The 22,299-nt window shown below is 42.6% G+C and overlaps 2 long non-coding RNA genes across 2 annotated transcripts in view; both read right to left on the reverse strand.

The window, feature by feature from the left end:
• Positions 1 to 947: 947 nt before the first annotated feature.
• Positions 948 to 3,458, reverse strand: LOC115082194. Its single transcript, XR_003854103.1, has 2 exons — positions 3,312 to 3,458; positions 948 to 988 (listed from the first exon to the last, which is right to left on the reverse strand). It is a non-coding gene; the product is annotated as an uncharacterized LOC115082194 (long non-coding RNA).
• Positions 3,459 to 13,720: 10,262 nt separating this feature from the next.
• Positions 13,721 to 22,299, reverse strand: part of LOC115076691 — a 45,141-nt gene continuing 36,562 nt past the window's right edge. The window contains exons 2-3 of the long non-coding RNA XR_003852841.1: positions 21,684 to 21,776; positions 13,721 to 13,769 (exon numbers count right to left, since the gene is read on the reverse strand). This is a non-coding gene — a long non-coding RNA (uncharacterized LOC115076691). The remainder of the gene's footprint in view (positions 13,770 to 21,683; positions 21,777 to 22,299) is intronic.

Below are 22,299 nucleotides of genomic sequence, written 5' to 3' on the forward strand. Positions count from 1 at the left end.
AGTCAGTACTGCACAATAAAACGTTTACTGTCACTTACACCAGATAATCAGCAGGTGTAAAATTACATGAGTAAATTAGCAAATCTGTGGGTATCTTTTAAAATAGTAACTTATGTACTTAAATGTGGCTTTTTTTTTTTTAACACGCTTGTATGTGCGTGCACAAGTGATAATGCAAAAGTATTTTCAACTTTTATAAAATATGGAATATAAGAGTACACGCTCCTTACATGCATATATGCTAATTTTTATGCACATAACATTTTAAAAATTCATCCCATAGAGTCTTGTTTCAGTACCTGTCTCCAACTGTGATGCAGTCTTTGCATCAATGTTGTTTCACAGACAGAGGTAACAAAATGTCTAACATGTTCCGAAACCTTAGTAAAAATCCAGTCTCAGGGATTGAAGTGTTGGTAAATGAACCTCTGGTTTCTTCTGACCCATTTCTGGTTCTGAATACCTACTCATCCCCCGCACATGGAGCAGCTGCGGGTTCTTCTGCTGCAGCCATTAAATGGGGCTAAGCCACATTTAAGGACATAAGTTGCTATTTTCTTTCAGGCTGTTAAGAATCCCGACTTGTCAGTGTTTCTCCTTTTCACTATTTTAAGAAAATGCTATGTGAATTGCTTACTGTAAAGCTACGCAGATGGTAAAAAGTGCTTCATTCCTAATGTAGAGTGCAGAAAGATAATCAAATAGTACTCACTGCCAACGAAGAAAACCGTCCCCACCGTTCTTTTTCTCAGACAAACTGCAAAAAACAATTCTCCCAGATGCACTTGAAAGTGCCACATCATGCAGGGGTGATTGCAACACTTCTGTTGCTTACATAAGAAAGTGGATAAGAGGAGCCATTATATTCCACAGACAGAATGTGTTGGCCTTTGCCTGCTACACAGCTGAAAGTGATGTTAGAACCCTTTTTCACGACTTTGTTTTTGGGGAAAGACGGACGGTTCTTTGCTGTCCGATGTGTCCAGCCCTGCAAGACAAATTAGAATGTAAAAGTACATTGCTCAGCGCCTGGAAAAGTTTCTGTGTACCTATTTGACATACATAGTCTGGTGCTTAGGGTATCAAGGTTTTTAAACCATAACATATGGATGCTGGTAAGCTGAAACTTTTTTTTTTTTTTAACTCCCACATCTGAAAGTATGGGGGGCAATCTTGAAAAACCTGCAGGCTGTTGCAAAACCTATGGGTACTTTTACCCTCTGATTTTGCACTGGTTCTCGAAGGAAAGCACGGATCTACTTTCCCTTTGAAAACCATGCAGGCAAAGCGCATGGTTTTGAAAATGCAGGACAACACATATTAATGCTTCCCCTGGCCTAAACCTGCCCAGAGAACCTCTCTGCCAGAATGTCTGTATAAGCATGCACGTTGTGGGATAGCACCACTTACTTGTACCACCCGCATAAAGTGTGAGCAATTTGCAGACAACCTATTAACCATTTAAAAGTCATTTAAATGGTTTTTGAAAATTGCTTTTGGATGTCCTTTTGTTCTGTTAATGAAAAACTGGAAAGTTTATGGTCATCTCAAAACATACAGAGGTCAATACTAAAAGACTCACTAAAAATTAGCCTATTATCTTTGGGTGATTAGATTTAGGGAAAACATTCAGATGATTAGACAGTCAAAATGTGCCCAACTAGACTTAGTGTAGCTATGTTCCCCAGCTACAATTAGCCAGTAAGAATATGTATTCATTGGTCCATTCGTTTCAGGTATGTGCACCTATTGTCAGTTTTTGTATGCCTACCTTCTGTTTGCGAGATATGTGCACACTGCCAAAACAAATGAAATGAATGGACCACAAATGCACATCTCTATCAGGCACTAAAGGGCTGAGTCCTCTAACTTCTTCCCATGCCCCCTCCTCTCATTACCACCACCAAGCCAGGATCTTCCCTCCAGATTGTATGTTTATCCAAAGAAAAAAAAAAAGTTCATTTCCCTTCCATTAAAATGTAAAAATAAAAGTCCCTACTGGCCACCTTCCCCAATCTCCCCATCATATAAAGATTATTTTTTATTATTATTTTTCCATGGGCCTCCGTTCCCAGTCTCCCTGCTTTAAAATTTTTTTGAAAATATCCCAGGCATCCTCCTCTCCCCCTAAGTCTCCCCACTGTCAAAAAAATAAAAGCCCTGCAGGGGATCTCCTGCTTTCTCCCTGCTTTACAAAAGAGGTGGTAGCAGCAATGATAAGGCCAAACATCCCCTGACTGTGCTTTTCCTAACATTTTTGACTGCAAAGAGGCAGGATGGCCATAGGGATATATATATATTTTTTAATGCTTTATGAAGCAAGGAGGCCTGCAAGGGAAATTATTTTACTTTTTAATGGCATGGACACCCAGAGGGAAGGGATCTTGCCAGAAATGTTGGGGGGAGGGGGGATATTTTTAAAATCTCATTGGAATGGGAGCACTGGAAGGAAGAGGAAGTGGCTAGGGAACATGTGTCTACTTTTTAAATGGCAGGGAGAGCAGTGGGACAGGTTTTTAAAAAAAATAAATTACAATGGAGTGGCAGGGAAGGCACCTAATTTTGGCCAACCAATGTAGGATACAGGCTTGGGGTGAAGAGGACTGAACTGAGGACTCAAGAAGGATTTTTCCAGAATTGAGTGATTCACCTCATCCACAGGATTTCCCTAGTCCTCTGGTTCAGTTTATGCAATCAGACCAGGCATGATGAGCCTTATCCCAGGAACCTGAGAGAAAGGACACATATACCAGAGAGAAGCATAAATCTGTGTAACCCTAGCTGTAAATTGGCACAGTAGTTATTAATTGGACATTGATTTTATTTCTGAAGAAATCAGTACATTTTATTTTGAATACTCACAAGAGTGTCTAACCTGCCTGTCCCTGCAGCACAGCACCACAGGAACAAGAGTGACTGTGAGATACATACACAAAACACAAAAGGGGCCACAAAGGTCTGCCCTTCACCCCGGACTGAAAGGACCCACACTTTGGGGACAAGCAGAAAGGGAAAGAGAACTAGTGGAAACAGTCCCCAGAAAAATGTGTGTGCGCGCCCTTTGGAAACAGTCAAATCCATGAAAAAAAGGGTTACACATACATTGCCTCCTTTTGTATGCAGATCTATTCCATGCATATTCATTGTGGGAATCCTGAAGACCTGAACTGGCTGGGTGTGCCCCTAAGGCCGCACTGTGCTGCAGAATTAACTGCTAAACACCCCATTTTCAACTGGTGCTTCTAGTGTACACTACAAAGAACTTTGTTGAAAATAGGACACTGAAAAGAACACATCAAAGCATTGCTAACCTAAAACAGTCTGCCAGGGGGTCCAATCACTCCAGACTGCAGCAGCAGGAAACCTGGGGTCATCCACTGCACTCCTGATTCTGACCGAGTGAGACGAGCATTGCAGGGGGAGATTTGAATCCCACATCCATCTCAGAACTTTATCTAACTTTGGAAAGCATTTGCTGTAGTTCCCCTACAAAACATCATCACAGTAATGTCAATACAGTGCCATGAGATCTTCCTTAACAGCAGGGTAAACAAGTGAAAAGCTGTACATATGTTAGCTACGGGCTTACAATTCAGTGGATGCAGCACACAATTTGAATGAGACAATTTTACTAATGCAAGGAAAATGTGCATCAATGTTTATGCTATACGTAGCGTGCAACTCTCCCTTAGCATGTTTTATTTCTCATTGGTCTAATTTATCCCTAAAAAATCCCAAATGTCTAGAGATATGGAGTTTTTTTTCACTTTGAATAAACTCCATCAAGTGTAAATATGTTTACAGTCAAATACTTTTCAATACATGTAAATGATTGATGGAGAAGACTTGGAACCTCTTGGCCTTATACAATCATATTAAACAGGGACCCCAGCACCTAACATTGCTATCTATAAGTTAGCTGATGATCTTAGGATCATTTTCAGCCACAAACCTTTGCAGCTGAAACGGAACCTAAATTTGGGTAGTCAATTGAGGGCTATCTTTTCTGTGCTCTGGGTCAGCAGCCACATGTGACTGTCTAGTGCCACAAATCAGTGCTAAAGGGCTAAGTCCACTCCAGGAATGTAGCTTGACCGTCCAATTTTTTGAGCAGCTAAAATTTAGGCTTCTAGATGCCACTGAAAATAGCACCATAATGCCCCGTCAACTCTAGTGTTAGTCAGTTTAGCAGATCCTTCACCAGTAGCAAATGTTAAGGACACGAATAAATGGCTTTCAAGATTTGTTTTATAAACACAGAGGAAATATTTCCAAAAATTAGAAAAAAAAAACTAATAGTATCAAACATGAAAAAAGCCAATTTGTATGACTTGACTTCAACAAAACAAATACTGCACAAAAAAATGAATTGCTCAAATTCTGGATAAATGCATTGTCCCACCCACTCTTTTTTAAGCCTTTGGTGTTCAGCATCACATAGATGGGTTTCCTGCAAAAAAACCACCTGTGAATGCATGCGATTAAAGTGGGTTAACAATTTTTTCCGCTTGATGGGGGAATGAATACCATCGACATTCAGCGTAGTCACTTTAACCTTTGCCATTCCAACCAACGACGCTTAACAGTACATGCACAGCCCCAAAAATAGGGCTGAAAATCACAGCAGACGTAGTCTCGCAGTTTCCCAGCCTAAGCCGCAAGACCCACACTTTGATTTTTTGTCCAGTAGTTTTCTCCTGCTCCTTTGGGTTAGTGGCTTAATTAGAACCAGTCTCTATTGGGCTTAAGTACCATGATCCTTTATTCACAACCAGGGCCAGTGCTAGGGTACAGTGCACTGTATTATCTTTTTTCTTCACCGCCACCAAACTAGTCTGGCTTAATAGAAAATTCTGTCAAAGTACCCTTAAGGGAGCCCTAGTTGAGCTTTCAGCATAGTGACTGCTCCCTTCTAACACCCCCAATATATTAACTGTAGCTAGCACCCACCCCCAAGGTAATGTAGTATCCTCTTGCACTCAGGATGTGTCTCCAGAGGAACATGCCCAGGAGGGAAGAATTAGGATGGCCATTGTACTTGGTGATTTGATCATTAGAAACGTAGATAGCTGGGTGGCTGGTAGGCATGAGGATCTCTTGCTAACTTGCCTGGCTGGTGCGAAAGTGGGAGACTTAATGCATTACCTAGACAGGATTTTATAAAGTGCTGGGGGAGGAGCAGGTTGTCTTGGTACATGTGGGTACCAATGACCCTGGTAAGATGCAGGAGGGACATTCAGGAAGCCAGGATAGCATTCCCAGAAATGCTCCCCATTCCATACCAGGAACCTGGATGCAGCAGAGCTCTGGAGTCTCAATGCATGGAAGAGGCGATGGTGCAGGAAGAGGGCTTTAGGTTTGTTAGGAAATGAACAAACATTTTGAAGAAGGGGTGGGGATGGCGGAGCATTTTCCGAAAGGATAGACTCCTTCTTGATCCAGGGAGAAGCCAGGCTACTGGCTCTAATCTTTAAAAAGGAGATAGAGTAGCTTTTAAAGTAGATAATTGGGGAAAGCCGACAGTCACTCAGGAGTGTATGATTTGAAATGGTGAATCTTTGATAGATACTAAAAAAAAAGAAAAAACAATCATAGAAATTACGGTATCCCAATAGGGAGATTGCAATAAATACTAAAGTAGCCTAGATGCCTTTAAGTAAAAAGCAGACAGAGCTGATAGATTCCAAATTATCCCATCAACTGATCAGCAGGTTGTTAACACAAAACAAAAAACATACTTTAAAATGTTAGTATACAAATGCTAGATAGGAGAGTTAGAATGTATAGCAGTGAACAAAGAAGTCAATAGAATGGCATCTTAGAGATCTGGTGTAAGGAGTGGCTGTGATACCAGGGAACAAATTATATCACAATGATAGAATGGATTTAAATTGGTGAAGGCTGGCACTATATGTAAAAGAGGCATTGAGTCAAACACGCATGAAGAAATGTGGAAGGAAGGCAAAACGATTACCTTCATGGTTAAAAGGTGAGGTGAAAGAGGCTATTTTAGCCAAAAAAATCATCCTTCAAAAATTGGAAGAAGGATCCATCTGAAAAAAATAGGATAAAACATAAGAATTGTCAAGTTAAGTGTAAAACATTGATAAGACAGGCAAAGAAAGAATTTGAAATGAAGTTGGCCATAGAGGCCATAGAGGCAAAAACTCATAATATCCAAAGCAAGAAACCTGTGAGAGAGTCGGTTGGACCATTAGATGACCGAGGGGTTAAAGGGGCTCTTAGGGAAGATGAGGCCATTGTAGAAAGACTAAATGAATTCTTTGCTTCCGTGTCTACTAATGAGGATGTTGGGGAGATAGCAGTTCCGGAGATGGTTTTCAGGGGTGATGAGTCAGACGAACTGAACGAAATCACAGTGAACCTGGAAGATGTAGTAGGCCAGATTGACAAAACTAAAGAGTATCAAATCACCTGGTCCAGATGGTATGCATCCTAGGGTACTAAAGGAACTCAAAAATGAAATTTCTGACGAGTGAGATAATCAAATTTGCAGATGACACAAAATTGTTCAGAGTAGTTAAATCACAAGCAGATTGTGATAAATTGCAGGAAGACCTTGTGAGACTGGAAAATTTGGCATCCAAATGACAGATGAAATTTAATGTGGATAAGTGCAAGGTGATGCATATAGGGAAAAATAACCCATGCTATAATTACACGATGTCGGGTTCCATATTAGGTGCTACAACCAAGAAAGAGATCTAGGTGTCATAGTGGATAACACATTGAAAATCGTCGGTTCAGTGTGCTGCGGCAGTCAAAAAGCAAACAGAATGTTGGGAATTATTAGAAAAGGAATGATGAATAAAACGGAAAATGTCATAATGCCTCTGTATCGCTCCATGGTGAGGCCGCACCTTGAATACTGTGTACAATTCTGGTCGCCGCATCTCAAAAAAGATATAATTGCAATGGAGAAGGTACAGAGAAGGCTACCAAAATGATAAGGGGAATGGAACAACTCCCCTATGAGGAAAGACTAAAGAGGTTAGGACTTTTCAGCTTGGAGAAGAGACGACTGAGGGGGGATATGATAGAGGTGTTTAAAATCATGAGAGGTCTTAGAATGGGTTAGATGTGTGAATCGGTTATTTACTCTTTCGGATAGTAGAAAGACTAGGGGACACTCCATGAAGTTAGCATGGGGCACATTTAAAACTAATCGGAGAAAGTTCTTTTTTACTCAACGCACAATTAAACTCTGGAATTTGTTGCCAGAGAATGTGGTTCGTGCAGTTAGTATAGCTGTGTTTAAAAAAGGATTGGATAAGTTCTTGGAGGAGAAGTCCATTACCTGCTATTAAGTTCACTTAGAGAATAGCCACTGCCATTAGCAATGGTAACATGGAATAGACTTAGTTTTTGGGTACTTGCCAGGTTCTTATGGCCTGGATTGGCCACTGTTGGAAACAGGATGCTGGGCTTGATGGACCCTTGGTCTGACCCAGTATGGCATTTTCTTATGTTCTATTAGTTAAAATTTGTAACCTATCATTAAAATCATCCATTGTACCTGGAGGGTGGCCCAATGTAACCCCAATATTTAAAAAAGGCTCCAGGGGCGATCCGGGTAACTATAGACCAGTGAGCCTAACTTCAAGTGCCGGGAAAAATAGTGGAAACTATCTCAAGATCAAATCGTAGAGCATATAGAAAGACCTGATTTAATGGGAAAACAGTCAACACGGATTTACCCAAGGGAATTCTTGCCTAACAAATCTGCTTCATTTTTTTGAAGGGGTTAATAAACATGTGGATAAAGGTAAACCGGTAGATGTAGTGTATTTGGATTTTCAGAAGGCGTTTGACAAAGTCCCTCATGAGAGGCTTCTTCGAAAACTAAAAAGTCATGGGATAGGAGGCAATGCCTTTTCGTGGATTACTAACTAGTTAAAAGACAGGAAACAGAGAGTAGGATTAAATGGTCAATTTTCTCAGTGGAAAGGGTAAACGGTGGAGTGCCTCAGGGATCTGTTCTTGGACCGGTGCTTTTCAATATATATATAAATGATCTGGAAAGGAATACGACGAGTGAGGTTATCAAATTTGCGGATGATACAAAATTATTCAGAGTAGTTAAATCACAAGCAGACTGTGATACATTACAGGAGGATCTTGCAAGACTGGAAGATTGGGCATCCAAATGGCAGATGAAATTTAAATGTGGACAAGTGCAAGGTGTTGCATATAGGGAAAAATAACCCTTGCTGTGGTTACACGATATTAGGTTCCATATTAGGAGCTACCTCCCGGGAAAAAGATCTAGGCATCATAGTGGATAATACTTTAAAATCATTGGCTCAGTGTGCTGCAGCAGTCAAAAAGCAACAGAATGTTAGGAATTATTAGGAAGGGTATGGTTAATAAAATGGAAATTGTCGTATTGCCTCTATATCGCTCCATGGTGAGACCACACCTTGAATACTGTGTACAATTCTGGTCACCGCATCTCAAAAAAGATATAGTTGAGATGGAGAAGGTACAGAGAAGAGCAACCAAAATGATAAAGGGGATGGAACAGCTCCCCTATGAGGAAAGGTTGAAGAGGTTAGGGCTGTTCAGCTTGGCGAAGAGACAGCTGAGGGGGGATATGATAGAGGTCTTTAAGATCATAAGAGGTCTTGAACGAGTAGATGTGACTCGGTTATTTACACTTTCGAATAATAGAACGACTAGGGGGCATTCCATGAAGTTAGCAAGTAGCACATTTAAGACTAATCTGAGAAAATTCTTTAACTCAACGCACAATAAAGCTCTGGAATTTGTTGCCAGAGGATGTGGTTAGTGCAGTTACTGTAGCTGGGTTCAAAAAAGGTTTGGATATGGGAGAAGTCCATTAATGGCTATTAATCAAGTTTACTTAGGGAATAGCCACTGCTATTAATTGCATCAGTAGCATGGGATCTTCTTAGTGTTTGGATAATTGCCAGGTTCTTGTGGCCTGCTTTGGCCTCTGTTGGAAACAGGATGATGGGCTGATGGACCCTTGGTCTGACCCAGCATGGCAATTTCTTATGTTCTTATGCTGGAAACAAAATGCCATGTAGAATTCTTATGGACGGAAATTCCATGTGAGAAGGGGAACAGAATAGCAATAGGGTTGTACTACCATTCATCTGGTCAAAATGAACAGACAAATGATGAAATGCTAACAGAAATTAGGGAAGCTAACAAAATTAGCAAGACATTAATAATAGGCACTTTAAATTACCCCCCAGTATATTGATGAGGTAAAGTCACATCAGGTCATGCTAAGGAGGTAAAGTTTCTAGACGAAATAAAATGACTGCTTTCATGCATCAGCTAATACAAGAACTGACAAGTGGGGGTCTATTTTTAGACCTAATTCTTAGTTGTAACACTGAATTTGGTGTGAATGGGGTGAGGCCACTTCGCAATAGTGATTCATAACATGATCAAATTTGACTTGATAACTGGAGGGAGGATACTAAGGAATTCTACTGCGCTAGCATTTTGACTTTCAAAAGGGAGGACTATTAAAATGAGAAAAATGGTAAGGAAAAACAGAAAGAAGCAGCTGCCAAGGTTAAGAGTTTACAAGCAAGCATGAATGTTGTTTAAAATACCATCTTGGAAGCCAGACCAGATGTATTCCATGCATAGAAAAGGTGGAAGGAAGGCCAAACCCAGTACTGGCATGGTTAAAAGATGGAGGTAAGAGAAGCTATAATAGCTCAAAGAACATCTTTTAAGAAATGGAAAAGGAATCCAATGAAGAAACAGAAAATAGCATAAGTTAGAAGCAAAGCACTGCCTAAAGAAGCCAAAGACAGAATTTGAAAGGATGCTTGCCGTGAAAGCCAAAAACTCATAATATAATCAAAGCATTCATAATACATTCAAGCAAAAGCACCTGTGAGAGAAACAGTTTGACTGTTAAATTGAGTGGTAAAAGGGGCACTAAGGGAGAACAAGGCCCATAGTGGACAGACTAAACTAATTCTTTGCTTTGATCTTTTTTGAAGATGATGTAAGGGAGGTACTAATTAAATAAATATGATCACCTAGAAATCAACAAAAACCTGTGAGCTGTTATTCAAAATATTAGTACCAACAGCTAAAAAAATCGTAAAATGTATAGATATTAATCAGAATTAAAAAACAGGTGTCGTCTACCAAATAGACAACACTATATTACACCATCATGTCCCCTTTCCTCTGGAAAGTCTTTTTTGTTAGTTTTTTGAAAATATTTGGAAATTTGCAAATTAAAAATATTACTATGTCTCTATATTTTCTTTAAACATCTTTATGCAAATATTCCAAAGCTCAACAAGTTTCCAGGTTATGTGATGTCATGAAGAACATGCCATACCTGGTCAAGACCAAGGGTCCATCAAGCCCAGGATCCTGTTTCCAACAGAGGCCAATCCAAGGCCATAAGAACCTGGCAATTACCCCAAATTAAGTCTATTCCATGTTACCGTTGCTAGTAATAGCAGTGGCTATTTTCTAAGTCAACTTAATTAATAGTAGGTAAATCTGCAAATTTGATTAACCTCACTCGTCGTATTCCTTTCCAGATCATTCATATATATATTGAAAAGCACCGGTCCAAGTACAGATCCCTGAGGCACTCCACTGTTTACCCTTTTCCACTGAGAAAATTGACCATTTAATCTTACTCCTTGTTTCCTGTCTTTTAACCAGTTTGTAATCCTCCTATCCCATGACTCTTTTAGTTTTCGTAGAAGCCTTCATGAGGGACTTTGTCAAACGCCTTCTGAAAATCCAAATACACTGCATCTACCGCTTCACCTTTATCTACATGTTTAACTCCTTCTGCTCATAGAACAGTCTTTTTTTGAACAGCTGTTTCTATAAAAGGGTTTCAGTTTTTTTCCTAGAGAGAGATGCTAAAGTCTGTATTTCAGATTTCCAGGCTATTTTGAATTCTGTAAGGGAAAAAAGGTACATTGCAGAGGACCAAAGTGAAACCAGATGGGAAGTCTTGATCAGGTTGACACTACTAGCTAGCTGTGCTCGAATCAAAAGATGGAAACCTGAGCCCCGATGGGGAAGGAGCCTTGGTCTCATATTCTCTGTATGTAACCCTTGGTATGGCTTGTGTGAGGATGAAATGGAAGAAAGTCTATTTCCCAACAGAAAATCAGAAACTTTATTAAATTGTAAAGATGCTAACATTTCATCAAACTAAATCATTAGTTTTCAGAGAGTTTTCTGCTTCTTGGGGATCAGTCTCCAAGCAATTATCTGTGCTTCTTCTTTCTAAAGGCCAGAACACTTCTAATTGTTTTTATTATACTCCACTTTAGATGGTGGTCTAGCAGGGCTGGGTACAACAATAATGCTTTGGGAAATGGTTGCCTTCTCTTCCATCCTCAAACCTTCGCACTGCTTTTCCCTCCTCCTGGGCCTTCACATTCCATTCCACTGCAGCCCTGCCCTGGCCTTCTCTCATGGGCCTTGTCATAGCTCCTTCCCCCCCTTCCCTCTCTGCTTCCAAAAATGGGAGAATCTGTTGCAGACAGTTCTAAGCCCACACGCAGACACATCACACACCACTTGCAGCTTAGCTCCAAATTATTCATATTACCCTTTAATAAAATGGGCAGAGTGGCATAGCCACAGAGGCCCTGAAAAGCCACAAAAGGAAAAATTTAAAGGTGCAGTTAATCATAAATTGAGAGTTCACCCTTTGTTATTTTCTTTCTCCAAAACCTTCCCAGACTCCCAATACCTTTCTATGTCCTCAAAAACATTCACATTTATGGCCTGCCTGACTGTGTAAGGAACCAGCCATGGGTGTATGGACTACAGAACAGGATTGCATAGCTCATGAACCAAAGAGAAAAAAAATCTAGAATTGAAAAAGCTTTCCAACCTACTCAGCAGTAAGGATACAGATGATACTGTATATAGAACTGACAGTTTTTGTGTGTGTGTGTGTTAAAAACACAGTCATGAAATACTGCTGGCAGTTCCCGATTTACTTCTGACTGCCATACTGTTTGCCACATCCATAACTATCGTGATATCCCCATAGCTAGTTCAATTTTCAGGATATCCACAATGAATAAGCACGAGAAAGATTTGACTACACTGGAGACCCTGAACATGCAGATTCACTACATGAGATACCCTGAAACCTGATGGGGCTATGGAGGTCACAGCCCTGCCCAACACACTGCCCGCCATCCTTATCAGGAGATTCATGCCAGGAACACCGGGATTCTGTGCTGGTCAAAGACTTCAATAACCCTCCTTTGAGGATGCAGCCTTAAAACTCACCCAGCCTCTCTTTCCTACCACCATCCCCAGAGCATATCAGCTTCAAGATGTGCCTGAATCAGATAACCCTCAGGGACAAAAGACTTGCATGTGCTTCCAACTTTGTTCATAGTTGGGTTTTTTGTTTGTTTTAAAACTTGCATTCTTCTTGCAAATCTTAGTGACTCACTAAGGAATAGGCAGGAACCTATAATTTGGGAAACCACTGGTATAAGTAACAGATGTGAATTAGTTTCAGGCCGAAATTTGGACAGTAGATTTATTTATCCTGATTTGACAGCTAATTTGTGTTACCATAACTGGCATGTGATTTCTTAATAAAAAGTCTGAATTACAAAAAGGGCGACCAAAATGATAAAGGAGATGGAACAATTCCCCTATGAAGAAAGGCTGAAGAGGTTAGGACTCTAGCCTGGAGAAGAGACGGCTGAGGGGAAATGTGATAGCAGTCTATAAAATAATGAGTGCAATGGAACGAGTAAATGGAAATCAGTGTTTACTCTTTCAAAAGGTACAAAGACCAGGGGACACACAATGAAGTTAATAGGTAATACATTTAAACATTTTTTACTCGAGGCATAATTAAGCTCTGGAATTGGTTGCCAGATGATGAGGTGAAAGCTATTAAGTATAGCTGCATTTAATATGGTCAATAGTTTCCAGGCTATTTGGAAGCCTCTGTTTCCCATGCTACCAGTAACAACGTTAAATAAAATCATATTAGAAGTGGGGATATAAGATGTTCTGCTACAAATGTATTTCAGTTGTTCATCCTAGACGCTAACGAAGTGAGCGCTACTCATTTTGAAGAGGGTGGGAAGTTACATTAAAACGTGGTAATGTGATTAGGAATCTTGTCTGCATGTAGATCTACTGGTTAAATGTTCTGAGCTAGGACTGTTTGGTTGTCAGTACTGACTGGATTGCAGTGGTACTATCTTTTGCTGTTTGAAGATGATGTTTTATTCCAAAAATGTATTAAAAAAAAAAACTTCTGGATAAGTTCCTGGAGGAAAAGTCAATTAACCATTATTAAGGTAGACTTGCAGAAATCCCACTGCTATTCTTGAGATAAGCAGTATAGTATATATCTATCCCTTGGAATTCTGACAGGTACTTGTGACCTGGATTGGCCGCTGTTGGATACAGAATACTGGGCTTGAGGACCCTTGGTCTGTCTCAGTATGGCAAGTCTTATGTTCTTATACCTATCTTTTACATGTGCTACTAACCTTATTTAATGAAAAAATATATACAATCCCTGTTTGCATTGATACACTCAATTTTAACACATTACAAATGGCACTTACCGTCCAGATAATGTCCCTCTTTTCAGTCTGACTTATTGAATCTGAAATAGCATTTTTAATTCAGATTCATAAGCCCAGTCACTAACATTCCACTCCAGAAATAAACGTTGTTGAAAGAATCATTAGAGACCTTAAGATGCAAAGGTGGAACTACAAGAGGCTCTAAAAGAAAAGAAAGTAAAATCTTACTTTGGTTATACAATGTCAAAGCCAGAAGAAGCCTCTAATTTGAGCTAGTCATTCTCTGCCTGCCATCACCATGCTACAAGGGCAATGGTGGAGTGCATTCGCAGTCACAGACTTTCCATGCTAAAGGTACTAAGTTGGGAAGAGCTGCAGGACAGGTTTATAGGACAAGTGGTGCACAAATTAAATGTACAGTTCTATCAGGCAGATCGGAAGAAGAGGAAAACTGGATCCTTTTCCAATCAGGATACCTTTTCATTGGGCTATCCAAAGAATTATCCACAGAGGGCCACGAGCTTTTGAAACCACGTATGTCCCAGCTTCAAAAGGTCATGAACAATATCATCTCTGCTTATGTTGGTGAAATGAAAAGTAAAAAAAAATGGAAAAAGGAAGCCACACAATACCACAACTCAATCTCAAAAAAAAGGTGTGGTATCAAAATTAAGAGAAACAGAAATCGAGAAAACGAAATTATGCTGGAAAAGATGGTTATACGATCTCCTTAGGCAATTATCAACTTTGATACAGCAGAATTGCTTACCTGTACAGGTGTTCTCCTAGGACAGCAGGATGTTAGTCCTCACTCATGGGTGACATCATCTGATGGAGCCCAGCACGGAAAACCTATGTCAAAATTTCTGGAACTTTGACTGTGCACACCGAGTATGCCCAGCATGCCCTTATCCATGTGTCCAGGCGGGATCCCTCTTCAGTCTTGTAACACAGAATTATGATTAAAATTTAAAAACAGAAGAAACCCAACTCCGCAGGGTGGCGGATGAGTTTCATGAGACTAACATCCTGCTGTCCTAGGGGACACTCTTGTTACAGGTAAGCAACTCTGCTTTCTCCTAGGACAAGTAGGATGTTAGTTCTCACACATGGGTGAATCCCTAGCTACAGGCTGCTCCCCACAACCAAAGGGGACCAACAAGCACAAATCAGGTGCCAGACACAACAACCTACAGTGCTGTTGGGTAACAGATGGGGACAACCTAAACCCAAACAATGGGCCCTAGGCAGGGAGAGTTCTGTTCTACCCCTCAAAGAGATTCCAAAGAACAGACTGGCCGAACCTACTGTTGAATCGTCCATCCCTATCCAGACAGTAGTGAGATGCGAATGTGAGAAGAGATAAAGTCGCAGCCTTACCGATCTTCTCCACAGGACCACCAATGGTGACATGGCTCTGACAAAATGAGCCTTGACATGACCCCCAAGATCCAGTGTCACCTAGGCATAACAGATGAGATGAAGTCTACTAACCAATTGGATAGTGTCTGTTTGGCAATGGCAACTCCCAACCTATTCCTGTTAAAAGAAATAAAAAGTTGGGTAGACTGTCTGTCGGTTTCTGTCTGCTCCAGATAGAAGGCTAAGGCTCTCTTACAATTCAAACTGTGCAGTGCTCATTCGCCTTGGTGCAAAACGGGAAAGAATGTTGGCAGAACATAAGAATTGTCATACTGCGTCAGACCAAGGGTCCATCAAGCCCAATATCCTGTTTCCAACAGTGGCCAAGTCACAAGAACCTGGCAGAGTACCCAAACATTAATAAATCTCAAGCTACTATACCTTATTAATTAATAGCAGTTTATGGATTTTGCCTCTAGGAACTTATCCAAACCATTTTTGAACTCAGTTACACTCTGCTGTAACCACATCCTCTGGCAATGAATTCCAGAGCTTAATTATGCGCTGAATGAAAAAGAATTTTCTTCTATTTGTTTTAAATGAACTACTTGCTAACTTCATGGAGTGCCCACCTAGTGCTATTATCTGAGAGCGGTAAATAACCAATTTTACATCTCACTTTTTCAAGTCCTTTCATGATTTTGTAGACCTCTATCATATCCCCCCTCAGTCTTCTCTTCTCCAAACTGAACAGCCCTAACTTCCTTAGCCTAGCCATGTCACTTATTTGGTCATCCTCTGTAGACAAGTGACTGGTTAAGATGGAAACCCATCACCGCCTTAGGCAGGAACTTAGGGTCCATATGCAAGACCATGTCATGATAAAACTTAATATAAAGTGGATAAGTCACTAAGGCCTGGAGCTCGCTGACCCTGCACGCTGAAGTGACCATCACCAAAAATATGACCTTCCAAGTTAGGTACTTCAGGTCACAGGAGCACAGCAGTTCAAAGGGAGCTTTCATCAGCTGAGCTAGCACCACGATGAGGTCCCAAGACACCGCAGGAGGCCTTAGGGGAGGCGTCAATTGAAGCCGGCCCTGCATGAAGCGTACAATTATCAGCTGTATAAAGATGGGCGTACCATCTACACCTTGGTGGTATGCGCCAATTGCACTGAGATGAACTCTGAGTTGGTCTTCAAGCCAGCCTCCAATAGGTGTAGTCAAGCAGTTTTTGTGTGGGGCAGGAGAATGGATCTAGGGCCTTCTGCTCACACCACACAGAAAACCACCTCCACCTCAGTCTATAGGACTTTCTAGTGGAAGGCTTTCTGGAAGCCACCAGGACCCAAGACACAACTCAGAGTGATTGAGCAGCTGCAGAATTAACCTCTCAACATCCACGCTGTGAGTGACAGGGCCTGAAGGTTGGAATGCCATACTCTGCCTTGATCTTGCTTGATGAGATCTGGGGAAGTACCCCCGTACTCTTTGGAAGCAGGAAGTACCTGGAGAAGAATCCCTGTTCCCTTTGCCTTGGTGGGACAAGTTCGACTGCTCTAGCCATTAAAGAGCAGAGAGCTCCCTTAACAGTACCTCCTGATGCACTATTGGCCCCCAAAACAGGCACTAGGGACAGTTTAGCGGCATACGCAATAGGTTCAATTAGTACCCTTGAGGAATGATGGACAGATCCCACTGGTCTGAGGTTATACTGGGCCACCGATCCGCAAAGAACCGCAGCCTGCCCACGATCGGGAGGGTCCAGCATCTCGGGTACAGGTGGATGGGTCCATGCTCCCTTAGATTCAGTCAAAACCTCATCCCTGGATTTGACTGGGGCACCAGCTGGGACTTGGGAGCTCTCTGCTGCCTGGGATGGCTGCGGGAGCCTTACCCTCCACAAACGGGAGCGAGGGGACAGAGGATAGTACTTCTGGTGATAGAAAGACCTCCTCTGATCCTGTCTCGCAGATCTCCTAGCTGAGGAGGGCAGATCTGAAATGCTGGCAGAGAGTTGCTGGAGGGTTTCATTTTGATGCCGTAATTGGGCCACTGTGTCCCTCACCTTATCTCTGAAGAGATTCTCTCCTGTACACGACAAGTCAGCGAGTCTTGCTGTACCTGTGGTCAGAGATCCGAGGCCTGTAGCCATGCCAGTCCGTGGGCACTGATTCCCACTGCAGAGACTCTCGATGCCATCACGAAAATATCGTTAAGTTGAATGAACATTGTGTTTTTCACACTCCAGGCCCTGACACACCAGCAATAAGGTGTCCTTACTGCTTTTGAGGCAGCCGCTCAGCCACCTCCTGCACCTGCTCCTAGAGTTTGCATGAGAATTGACTCATGTAGAATACTTTCCTCCCAAGAGCATCCATCACTCTGATTCTTCCCCGGGAGCACCGTGGCATGGGTCCAAGAGGGCTTAGCCCTCTTGAGAGCGGATTTGAATCACTTCCAAGTGGTATGACAGCTTGAATCCGGTAGCATGTTGGTCAAGGTAAACCCCATCTGCCTTCCTGTTTACAGGAGGTACCCTGAAGGGGTGTTCCTAGATCCTCAGCAGCAACTCTTTAAAGATCTTGTGCACTAGGGCCACCACAATCTCCTTAGGGGTCTCCATGAACTGGAGGATTTCCAGCATCTTATACCTGGCATCCTCCTCAGACATCAACTGAAAAGCGATGGCCTTGGCCATCGCCTGCACAAAACCTGTGAAGGTCAAGTCCTCCAGTGGAGACCTCCTTTGTTCTTCTGCAGGAGACTGCTCTGAAGGGAGACCCTTTAGAGCAGAGGATTTGCTCTGTAGTGTCATCCCCACAGGAGTGATATGGGCCCTCGTCCTCACTGTAATTTACAGAGGAATGGGCCCTAGGTGCTCGGCCTTCATCCAGAGGCATGGGCACCAGTGGCACCAGTGCTGGCAAAGCTGGACAGGGGGCTGAAGGCCTCTGTGTCCCTGCCAGCTTCACTGGAGCTTCCTTGGAGGAGGGGCCGGCAACGAGTGCAGGATCGATCAGAGGAAGCATTGGTGCCCTGCTGGGCATCGATGGCCTCCCAGAAACTGAAGCCAGCTGGGTTGCTATTACACCGACGAGCACAATGAGACATTCCAGTTCAGGCATTGACTCCCTTGGTGCCACCAGCTCGATGCTCTGCAATGCCCACTCCACTGTCAGCTGGTCCTCTGCGCTCTAACTCCTCCTCAAAATCTGCCGATGCCAAAATAAACTAGGAGGCAGGAAGGGTGGCCAGATCTTCCTCAGATTCCCGAGGTGAATCAGCGATTGGCACCAGATGGAGACCATCACAGAACCCTGGCATCGATGGAAGATGGGCACTCCTCGCCGAGGGGTCATCATGGCATGAGCCTGCGCCTTTCCGAGCCTGGCACCGTGCATCAAAGATGACCAGTTCCAATGCTTCCTCAGCTTCCCTCTGTGCTCGGCCCGGTCTCTTTCCAGTGCCAAGGTCTATGACAATGAACCCGACATCCTCGACCTGGAAGAGACCAACACGGGCCAGTCCCCAGCGCCCCTATCCACTAGTGGCATCGATGGAACCGACGGCTCCACCGATGTCGATGGGTTGGTGTCTACTGGTGCGGCTCCAAGGTCCATCGGTGCAGATGCTGCTGATGCCAATGGCTCGGACCTCCTTGACCAGAAGAATTTCTCCATCTTATTGAGTCAAGCACAATGTCCCTTAGGAATCATCTGGTGCACAAACGGCAACCCCGGACATTGTGCGATGACCCAGGCAGAAGACACACACCTGACAGGGGTCCAGAATGGACATGGTCCTTGAACACTGGGGGCATCGATGGAAACTGGACAAGCCCATGATGACCAAAAAAAATAGGAAAAACAAGAGACGGTGATGGCAGGTGGTCAATACCGGTGGGTATCAAGGCACTGCCGCCATGGGGGGGGATGGAAGTGAAAATAAACTTACCGAACTGCTGAAAAACCTGACTGAGGAGTCGAAGGAGAACCGAGAAAGACCCAGATGTCAATTGCAATGGGAGAGAAAAATTGGTTAAAGTTTTCCAAGGCAATTTTCTTGAAAAAAAGCCCAAAATTCACTTAACTGCGAGGCAAATGTTCCACGGCAAAAAAAAAAAAAAAAAGAGAGACTGAAGAGGGACGTGGGGTTTAAGACATGCTGGGCATGCTCAGTGTGCACAGTCAAAGTTCCAGAAAGTTTTCTGTGTCAGGCTCCATCCAATGATGTCACCCATGTGTGAGGACTACCATCCTGCTTGTCCTAGGAGAATCATCCATCTCAAAATATTTCAAATAAGTGCCAACTGCACAAAGGTGCTCCTTATGAGGGGTAAAACTGTGTAACAGCCTGCATAAGACAGCAAATATGTGCCTAGGTTACACCAATTTTCAAAGCAAACTTAAAATTATCTGACCAAACCTACCTACACGCACTACACCTGCTATTATGTGCTCACAACTTTTTGGGGACATTTTATGCAAATAATTTCTAAAATGCCAAAGTTTGCAGGTAAGCGAAAACCCCTCTGGGAACACTTCCACTCAGACAAACACGTGTAAGTTTACCCACATACCGTGTTTCCCCGAAAATAAGACATCCCCCAAAAATAAGACCTAGTAGGGATTTAGCCGAATTCTTAAATATAAGACCTCCCCCGAAAGTAAGACATCCCTTGTAAACAGGGGCGGATTGACCTATCGGGGGATCAGGCTTCCCCCGGTGGGCCGGTCAATCCTGTGACGTCATTTTTTATTTATTTTATTATTTTTTTTAAATAAAGTTTCCAAAGTATTAGGAGCAGACGCGAGCAGTGGTATCCGGAGGGGAGCCGATGCGCCCAGGCGCAAGGAGGCTCATGTGGCCACTGAGCCTCCTTGCCCGAAGAAAAAGATCGCGTTCAATGCACTGATGCTCTTCCTCCTTTCTGCCTGTGCGGCCCGGAAGTAAACGTTGCCGGAGCCGCATGGCAGGAAGCAGAAAGAGCATCAGCGCGTGAAGAAGAGGAGCCGCCGCGGGCTGCTGCGAATCCCAGGTCGCAGCGGCCCAAGAAGAGGAAGAGGCCAGAGAAGTTCAGGGCCGCTGCAGAGCCGATCCTGCAGCGACCGCGAAGAGGAGGCCCAGAGGTGAGAGAGAGGCTGAGGGTCTGTAGAGGGTGTGTGCGTGCGTGTATGAGATGAGTTGAGAGATTGTGTGTGGGAGTGAGGATCTGAATGTTTGCAGAGGCAGCATGTGAGAGCCTCTGTGTGTGTGAGAGAGACAGCGTGTGACGGTGAGAGCCTATGCTTGAGCAAGACAGCATGTGGGAGTGAGAGAGAGCCTGTGTGTGTGAGCGTCAGACAGCATGTGCCAGTGAGAGACTGTGTGTGTGTGTGAGAGAGAGAAATGCATGTGAGAATGAGAACCTGACTGTGTTTGAGGGAAGAAGACGGAGAGAAAAGAAATACGGAAGAAAAAAGGACAATATAAAAGGAATTGGCAAAAAAAATAAGAAAGGGAAGGTGGAAAAAAAAAAAGCCTGTGACCAACCGAATAGAAAACTAACATCAGCCAGCAAAGGTAAAAAAAAAAATAAAAATTACTTTTTAGTGATTGGCACATGTAATCTTTGGGAATGTGCAAGAATAGCACTTTCTCTATGCAGATCTCACAATGTACGAGATCAGCATGGAGGAAGTGGAAGCCCACGGGGCCTGCACAGAGGAGGCAGCAGAATGGGCTTCAGTGTCAGTAGCAGCAATCGGCGCCTCCCCAATAGCCAAGTGGCAGCAGTGACAGTGGCAGCAAGATTACAGACATCTGGGGATGGTGGCAGTACCAGTCGGGGGACCCCTTCCAAGCAGTGTGCAGAGGTTCAAAAGCAGCAGAGTCAGCCCAAGCTGACTACCATGAATGCTGCACACTCTTACCTCTCTCTGACAGCACACTGGTGAGGCATGGCTGACGCAGGGGCAGCCAGCAGCTCAACGGTATTAGACATCCCCTGAAAATAAGGCCTAGTGCATCTTTGGTACCAAAAATTAATATAAGACACTGTCTTATTTTCGGGGAAACAGGGTATCAGGATGCAATGTTACAGCAGACCATTTCCATAGGTAAAGCATATTACCGGAAGAAATGTCTTGGAAAATTGAAAAAAGGTTGTACAAAATACTTCAGTGGATTATAGTTTAAAAACAAATAGCAAAATATAGATTAGGTAGCCTTATAAACTCTTCTAAAAATAATCTTTTTTTTCTCTTTTCATAAACTATTCACAGAGTATGGTCAAACATTTGGAGATATCAATCTTACAATGTGAGCTTCCTTAGAAATAAACATGGCTAGATTTGCATAGCCAGTAAATCCACCGTATTCCTTATAGGCAATCTTGCATGAAGGAAGTAAACTGATATTTATTTCTACCCAGCATTATACTACATCATTCCAAAATAGACTCTTATATGCAGGTCTGTTGTATCAAATGGAATTGGAAAGAATATGGCAGATCTGAATTGGCTACTATTGCTGATCTCTAGTGTGGTTAGTGGTTAAGGAAAGAATAAGCTAAACCAGAATTATGTTTCCAGTTTTAGATGCTAAAGGATTATTTAAACTCTTTGATGTTTGTTACATAAAGGTTATGTCTTTACATGATGTTATTTTGTTGGTTTTTATTGTAACTCACCTATAATGCTATGGGTATAAGGCAAGAAATAAATCTGAAGAATAAATACATAGAATAAAGTCAGCCTGAAATCCATACCTTCACTTCGGGACACTTTGGGGTCCAGTATCAGGAGGAGGATTGTTGTTTGAAGTACCATTAATGGATCCATTTATCAGTATCCCACTGCTCCTGAAAGCAAAAATCGCAAAGAAATAAACACTGTGTGTGTTACTTGCCATGGTAGAAAACAAGGCTCAGTCCTCACCGAGAGACTTCTGTTTACTTTCAACCACCAGCTCATTTAGTGAGTCTATATATATAAGCAAGGATGAGGAAAAGAGCTAGGCAGGCAGGATGCAATCCAGCAAAATTACCCCCTTGTTTTGGATCTTGGTCATAAAAGATGGTTTAAATTAAACTCTCCTTTGGATAGGCACACATTACAGAACAAAAGTTATCTTTGAAGAAAGACACTATTAAGTTCAGTCAATGCTCCAAAATAAAGAGATCTTATTCTGCAGTATGCAGCATTTCAGAACAAAGAGCCTCAGCCCTGAGGATTTAAAAAGATAAAACTTATTCGAGTCACAGTGGGCTGTCAAGTTCATTTTCTTTACATAGGCAGCTAACCTAGAGTACTTTATTCATGTCTGAGCAATCCACTCACTCTAGCTTCCCTCTGTATAACAGTAGTTTGTGACTTATCCTTGCT

This window comes from Rhinatrema bivittatum, chromosome 1, assembly GCF_901001135.1.
Source record: "Rhinatrema bivittatum chromosome 1, aRhiBiv1.1, whole genome shotgun sequence".
Lineage (NCBI taxonomy): Eukaryota > Metazoa > Chordata > Amphibia > Gymnophiona > Rhinatrematidae > Rhinatrema > Rhinatrema bivittatum.